Raw genomic sequence first — 8,089 nt, 5'->3', positions numbered from 1 at the left:
CTACTATAAAAAATAACGACACTAAACCTCCCACTGACTGCGCACCCCTGCCAGTAGATCATGTGAGCTGAGTAAACTGCAGGACTGGGGCCAAAATTTGCCATATTGAATATTCCCCAATAGCGAGCCAAATTCTTCTTTTGTTGACTTCAGTGGAAATCTGTGAAGTCAATGGAGTGGCTGTGGAATTTGCATCATTGGAAGGGAGAGCAGAAGCTGGCTTGCAATTAAATGACCATGGAGCATAATCGTCAGATGCTCCTGGTCCAACACTCAGGAGAAGGTCCTAGAGGAGACATTGCTTGATAGGAACTTAGAAGTGCTGCGCTAATGCAGCACATTGGAGCCGACTCAGAGCAAAGAACATGGCACAGAAGCAATGACCAATAGCAGAGCAGGCTGCGGCTAATTTATGACTACGGTATAATGACAACAACCTTCCCTCCTCCCATTCCCCCCTCCCGCCCCCTGCCATTATATAACAGAAGGCAGCACTGCAGCTGGATATCAAGGTAATAAAAATCACCTGGATGATCAATAGGCCTCCCCGTCCACTAGGGCTTTGAAGCCTCTGCTGTCATGCTTTCTGCTGTAATTAGGCCTTGATGAACTTAAAATATTTAATGACTGTGAAATTGCATGTCTGCAGAGACAATGCACATCTGGAATAACTGCCCGCAATTCAGCTGCCTTCGGAGTCCCACACCCAGGACTTCAAATAGTGTTTTCACAGTGAACCTGAAGCCAGTTCTTTGACATGCTAATGCCCGCCTTGGCTATGCCTGACAGCCAGACTTGATGGTGTAATGACAAACTTCAAAGGGCCGAGGACGCACTTTACAATTACTGGGGCTTTTGCTGGTGTGGAGGAAGTCTAGTCTCAGACCAGTACACAGTGAGCTCGGGACCGCCCCATTGCAATCTCACCTTCTCATATTGAGTCAAAGTAGGAAAGAAGAGGGAGAACCAACCCAACAAACCCATAACTGCCTGCTCTTGAGATCAAACGGGAAGGCATGTTCGACGATGCAAATTGTCTGAGTGCAAGAGCAGCTGCTTTGTATATATATTAGAAAAAGACAGCTCTTGGGGCGCAAGGTGGGTGGGAAGATGTGTGAAAACTTAATCAACTCCTCCTGACAATTGGCTTTCTCAGAGCTACAGGATGCAATAAGGAATAACTGGAAGTTTCTTTTGTTTGTTTCCCCCCGCCCCTGAGTCTTCCCCCCCCACACACATTTTCTACTGCTTTGCCAGCAAGGAAATGAAATCTTTCCTCCTTATCAGAAGTAGCTGTCCTGTACCACAACACAGTGACTCAGAAGTGGAGATGAATTCCGATTTGCAAGTTTTCTCCATAAAGAAGCAGCTAAAACCTCCCAAAAACCCTTGTCTAAAATCAGTGCAGACCTTCCTAAGCACAGATAATGTGAACCTAGACTTTGATTAATAATTCAATATTACAGTGGCACACAAAGGCTACAATTAAGATTAAGGGCCCATTTAGCATGGTGTTGTATAAACACATCGTAAGAGCTTACACTATAAAAGGACAAAGCTGTGTTATTACCCTCATTTTGCAGGTGAAGGTCAGAGATTATGTGATGCGGGCAAGCGGGCTGTGAGAGATAGGGATTAAACACAGATCTTCTGAAGCCAACATCACTGTCATAACCACCAGGCCCTCTCTTCACTGGTACAACTGGCACAAGCTCTGTCTTACCCTCGGCTACACTCCGCCCTGGAGCAGCAACATTGAGAGCTGGCTTGGGCCTATTCCCAGGGCAGAAATGGCCTAAAAGGAGTCTTTTCCCCATTCTCTGCCTCTCTTCCCACATTGCATTGTATTTAACAGGAAAACAACAAATTGCCACTCAGGCACTAGGATATGTGCATCCTTCAGCCTGGATTTCAGGTAGGAACAGAAAGGTTTGCTTTTATTGCTCACAAAGGAGAACATGGAAATGGCCACATTGTGTCAGACCAATGGTCCATCTTGCCCACTATCACCATCTGTGAGTCCGAGACACCCCACAAGTCAGTCTCCTCCTCGCACATGGAAGGTAGTTTGCTCCTGGCCTCTACTTGCCACTTCAACAAGTCTGGCCTTGAGTCAGGGGGCTGGAGTCAGGGGGCTGGAGCAGGGGGTCAGGGGGCTGGAGCCAGGACAGCTGCATGCTCGTCTGCGTCAGGATCCAAGTGAGCCATGTGAGGTGGGATTCATACCTTCCCTGCTCCCTAGTACAGGTGCACAGTCTGACTCATAGTCCAGCCAATAAGTAGTCATTCTTGTATTCAGCTGATTAAGTGTATGGATTGGGCCCGTTAATTTCAATGGAGCTACACTGATTTACACCAGCTGGCCCCTTATGCCTCAAAAGAGTGCCTATGAATAAAAGGTTATATTAGGTAACCCCCCAGCCACACACACACACAAGTGAGCACAGTGCTATCTTCCTTGGGAAGAATTTAATGGGGTGGTTTGTTGGTTTGTTTTTAATCTCAAGGTGACTTACTGCCTGTTTTTCCGTAATGAGATGTGGACGCCTGACTTCAATAGCTTTTATTAGTGGCAAAATACAGTCAGCAATCAATTTTTGTAATTGACTAGAGAATGTAATTTACCCTGTAATCTGCTTGGAAATGATGCTTTTTATGAGGAAAAGGGGAGGAATGGGAAGGAATAACTGGAAGTAGGACTGGAGAAGGCCTTTCATGCACTGTGAAACAAGCTGACTGGAGTGGAGGGCACCAGCCTGTTAGATGTTGTTAAACGTTCCCTCTGTGCACTTTGAACTCCCTGTGTGGCGTGAAGCCAGCTAGCACCCCTGGCTCTGGCCTGATTTCATGGCTGCTGAGTTCAACTCACAGATGTATGTGGGAAGCCCTCCCAGGGGCAACTACATAGAGCATGCATGGCCACTAAAGTGCCACACTGAAGTCCAGGACTGCCCCAACTGGAGAATGGCCTCAGGGAGGCAATTGCAGATGCAATGGCTCCCTATACTCACGGCCTCAGCCAAAGCTCATTGACAGCAGGGTCCATGGGAGGAGGGGGGGTTCCTCCTGGATTGAACGGGTCTGTTATGCCGAAGAGAATGGTCCAGCATTGGAGCTGTTAGGCTGGACAGAAGATGGTACCCATATGAGTAAAAACTGCCCAGAAGCTCACAACCCCACACCCTGGCAATCCCCCAGGTACATCACAGGACAGGACAGAGGCCAGGTGGCAAGAAGGGCTACCTGGAGTGGGGACTGAAGTGGGATGTAATGTAAATCTGTTATATCCCTGGTTTTGTTAGCACACTAGGTATTAACAATCAAATAGGCCACCTCTTGACTGATTGATTTCTAGAGGAGAGGGAAGGCATGGTTCACAGTAGATTGCAGGAGTATCGGAAACAGGGAATAAATTTCCCCTGCACATTTAACTAGTGTCAGGTTCACTGTGTTTAAATTGCAGACACCATATTATCGGCACGTCCCATGCTGTGCAGCTTTAACATTGTACCTTTCTCCTGAGTTACTTCTTGCTAATGATGCCACGAATGCATGCAGGTAATGAGCTAGAGAGCGACTTTACACACAGGGATGAGCAAAGGGGTGCTGTCTCAACTGTTCCATCCCAGCAGTAGCCATGCATCTTAGCACCTCTTGGACACAAAATTCCTCCCTGGCATTGAGGACCAGGATAATAATTTATTACTGCCTCATAACAATACTATCACCCCATAACTCCAGTCCAGCTCCTCCCCTCTGCCTCTGCTGGCTCCTGAGTAGTGCACTCACTTAACCCATTCCCTACACCTCCCTCAATGCCTTCTCCTGGGAGTAGGTAGATGAATGTCTTGTCTTACTTACTCTTACACCCTTGGACCTCAAGACTGGTGAAAAATTGATATTATTGGTGAAGTGACTGAAATGAAAAATCCCTCCAAACTTAAGTTTGGGTCAACCTAAAATGATTTTTTTTTCTTTTCTTAAAAAAATAAAGTGTTTGGGGTTAAATGAAGAAGTGGTTTTGTTTGGACCAGACGCAAGTGTGCTGTGTTGGTCTCATTTTGTGTGTTTGTTTTTTTAATAACAACTAAATAGAGCACAATTTCTAAATAAAATTGAAAATGTTTAGAAAATGTCACAACAAAGTGTTTTTTTCCCCAGTCTCTTCTCCCAGCCCCCCCCCCCCCTTTCTTTTTTTATTTAAACAAATCTGTTAGCTGAATTTGACCCAACTTCATGAATAGTTTTGGCCAACTCACAACTGCTCTTTTTTTTTTTTTTTTTGGCAAGTAAATTATTGTCCAAACACACCACCCAGCTCTGGTTCTTTCCCGCCCTTGCTCAGGTCCATAGCCTGAGTCAGATCTAGCTCTGTTCTAATTCAGGGCTCAGTTCTGGCATATGTACCTTGAACTACTTGGGGGGGGGAGGGGGGTAAGATATTGTACAATATGGGCAAAGGCAGCAGAATCAGGCCTTCCATGTTAATTGAACACGTATCACATGAAGGGCCTGATTCTGCATTCTTAATTCATCCAAAGCTCCCAGTGAAGTCAGTTCCAGCTCCTGATTAGCATCAATCAAAACCCAGTAACATTGACACTGTTTCTGCATAGTCAACAACATACAAGTGTACACCGAGTGTTGCAAGGATGTATTTTAAAGCAAACCAAAACTTGACTGAAAAGGCTTAATTAACCTGAAGAGAGTAAAACCACGACAAATTTAATTTTGAAATCTGTGATTAATGCATTTTTCTGTTGTAAATGATGTACCAATTTAATACATTCCTAAATTGTGTCTTGACTGTCTTAAATAGCATTCAATTGTTTCTCTGTAAACATACACTTCAAATGTCAGATGAATTTAATATTTCATGAAGGATAATAGACATCTCTAACATCAAGGGGCCTGATTCTCCACTCCCTCCTAGTATATCTTCACCAGATCTTCTGCGGATGTAAGTGGCCATAGCTGCATTCACGTCTATGGAGCTACCCCAATTTACACCAGCTGAGAGCCTGACCCAATGATTTCCAGAGTTACAATGGAATATTTTAGGTTTTGTTTTGAATGTCTTCCTTCAAAAAAAAAAAAAAATTAGAGCTGGTCAAAAACTGGAGTTTCCATCCCATTGCAAATTCCCTTATTTCGATATTTGTTCTGGACCTGAATTTTTCACAGAACAGGAATTTCTGAAATGCTCCAGTTCAGAGACGTTGCAACATTGCCTCATGCCCAGAGTCTGCTTTGGGTTCCCTAACCAACTACATCTCACAAGGTGTACTTCTTGTAAGATGCCTGTAGTGTCCAAAAAAGGGCATTATAGCGGGGTGTGGCATAACTTCCTTTCTTTTGTATGATGTTTGAAAAGCAAGAGGCTGAGATTATAAGTGAACCTTGAGATTCGAAAGCCATTCTAATGCTTCTGGGGTAGCTAGGTTAATCCCTGTTCTGACACCATTGTAAGTGTGAATAGGGCAGTGTCACATAGTTTGTACCTCACCACAGTCACAATTTGGTGATTCTTTGATTTTTCTATTGGTGGAGAAGATACCACACCTTCTGCGTGTTGTCCGAATGCAGTTGAGTGCAGTCTGCTGCCTCTAGGGAAGGCAGAATCCTAGGATTTCTTCTATTAGATCTTCAATCAGGTCTTTGTTTGGGACATCACAAGGAGACCACGACTCAAGCCAGCGAGGGCTGGTGTCCTTTCCGTTGGCCTGTAATGTTGACACATGTATCCACAAAGACTTCTTGTAGTGCAAGGAATCAATGTCTTGAGTCCATAGAATTGTTGCAATTGTTGGATAGGTCCTCACTGTTGAGCTGCATACTTTGCAGTGAGGGCCCTATTTGAAGGAAGGTTTGGTCCTGACACAGCCATTATTGCCATTCCTTTTCTGACTGGAAGGTCCTTTAAGGGTATCCTGTTGCTGATTTGATGACATTCATTGTGCTTTCGCATGTAGAAGGAGATTGCATGAAGGCTGTCATCTCCTCCCCTGGTGGGTAACAAAGACACACCAATAGAAGCAGTCTTGTGTGGCCACTCTGGGGAGTGGGAGGATAGAAGTCTTCAACATTGTCTTGGTGAGGATAGGCTTGTTGGAGATGTCCTGGGTGATCATGTTGGCAGCGCATGGTCACATAAAGGGAGAGTCAACATTGACACCAATGTCTATGGGTTTAGGGCTGGGTTGGCACCATGGGATGCTGAAAGCGGTTTGTTGGAAACACAGTTGGGAGCAGGGCTTGGTCCTCACTGACTTTTGAGGAAGTTCGGAGCATAGATAACTAGAATAGCTATTAGAAACCATACAGCTGGTACAATCGTAACCAGCAGCATCATGTTACGAAATCCTGGGCCAGATCCTCAGCTGATGTGAAGAGTGGTACCCCTATTGAAATTAGTGGCACTATGCCACTTAACACTAATGAAGGAACTGGCCCTCTCATTTTAGCTTGTCTGATGACCACTTTGTATGTTTTGCTAGGACAGTAGAGAGATGAGGGGTGAGACAATATCTTTTATTGGACCAAATTCTGTTGGTGAGAGAGACAATCTTTTGAGGAACACAGAGCGCTTCTTCATGTCTAGGAAAGGTACTCAGTGTCACAGCTAAACACAAGGTTGAACAGATAGTTTATTATAAATAGTTTGCACATATTATAGGGGACCATTCAAGGTGAAGTAGCCTGTTAACACCCTGTAGTCACAGGACAAAAAGGGAGGTCAGTGGGTTACAGATTGTTGTAATAAACTATAAATCCAGTGTCTTTATTAAGACCTTGATTTCTAGTGTCTAGCAAAGTTATGAATTTAAGCTCCCAAGCTCCTCTTTTGAAAGTGCCATGAAGCTTTCCTTTGAGGATGGAGAGGTCAGATATGGAGTGATCACTTTGTGAAAAGTGTTCACTCAAGGGTGATAGGGTGTTTTTGTTTTTTATCATTTTCCTGTGAGTTCATTTGAGAACATAGGGATTGTCTGGTTTCACCCACATAGTTGTTGTTACAGCATTTAGTGTTCAGAATGAGGCACACCACATGCTGTGACAGTCACTTGTAGAACCAATGGATCTAGAAAGGGGTGTTGATCATTGTAGCAGTGGAGATATGGCTCCAGGTTTTACATCAGTTGTTCTGGCAGCATCTGTTCCTGCTTTGAGTTGGTGTGTCCTGGTCTGTGGGGAGCTTCCTTCTGATGATGAGCATGCAGAAGTGTGTGTGTGTGGGGGGGGTTGTTTGAAGGCCAGAAGAGGGGGTTCAGGAAAGATTTCTTTCAGGATAGGATCCCCATTGAGTATGGTTGTAGTTGTTTGATACCCCATATGAGTTCCAGTGTGGGGTGGTAAGTGACAATTAGGAGTGTGCAGTCAGAGGAGGTTTTATTCCTGTATTGAAGCAAGTTTTCTTGGGGGTATTTTGGTGACTCATTCCATAATACAATCTACTTCTCTGGTGAAGAGTCCTTGTTTGGTGAAAGCAGTTTTAAGTGTGTTAAGCTGTATATCCAGGACTTTCTTCTTGGAGTATTTTCTGTTGTATCTGAGTTCCTGGCTGTATATAACAGATTTTTTGGTGTGTTTGGGATGTCTACTGGATCTAGTAAGGAGAGTGTGGTGATTTGTGGGTTTCTTGTATACAGTTGTCTGTAGGGTTCCATTGTTGAAGTGGACCATGGTGTCTAGGAAGTTGATGCTAATGTGGGTCTGTTCCAGAGAGAGTTTAATGGACCGCTGGTGATTGTTAAAATTGTGGTGGAAATCTGAGGGAGTTTGTTCTCTGTGCAGAGGATGAAAATGTTGTTGACATGGCTCATGTATATCATTGGTTTTGTGGTGCTTTTGGATAGTAGTTGTTGTTTTTTCAGAAGCTACAGTGCACAAGGAAACAAATACCATTAAGCATCCATTTACATCAATGTGAAGATTGATTTCTTAAATTTAAAGGGGGAAAAGACTTGACTGTGGGATTTTCATAGCCCACTTGTTTTTGGTATCTACCCTCTACTTTACCTGGTTGCTAAGTACATGGCAATAATAAATGAAGATAGATAACCTAGGGGGAACATAATTACACTGTAGA

The sequence above is a fragment of the Caretta caretta genome, chromosome 4, assembly GCF_965140235.1.
Source record: "Caretta caretta isolate rCarCar2 chromosome 4, rCarCar1.hap1, whole genome shotgun sequence".
In the NCBI taxonomy this organism is placed as follows: Eukaryota; Metazoa; Chordata; order Testudines; family Cheloniidae; genus Caretta; species Caretta caretta.
This window is presented reverse-complemented; position numbering follows the sequence as displayed.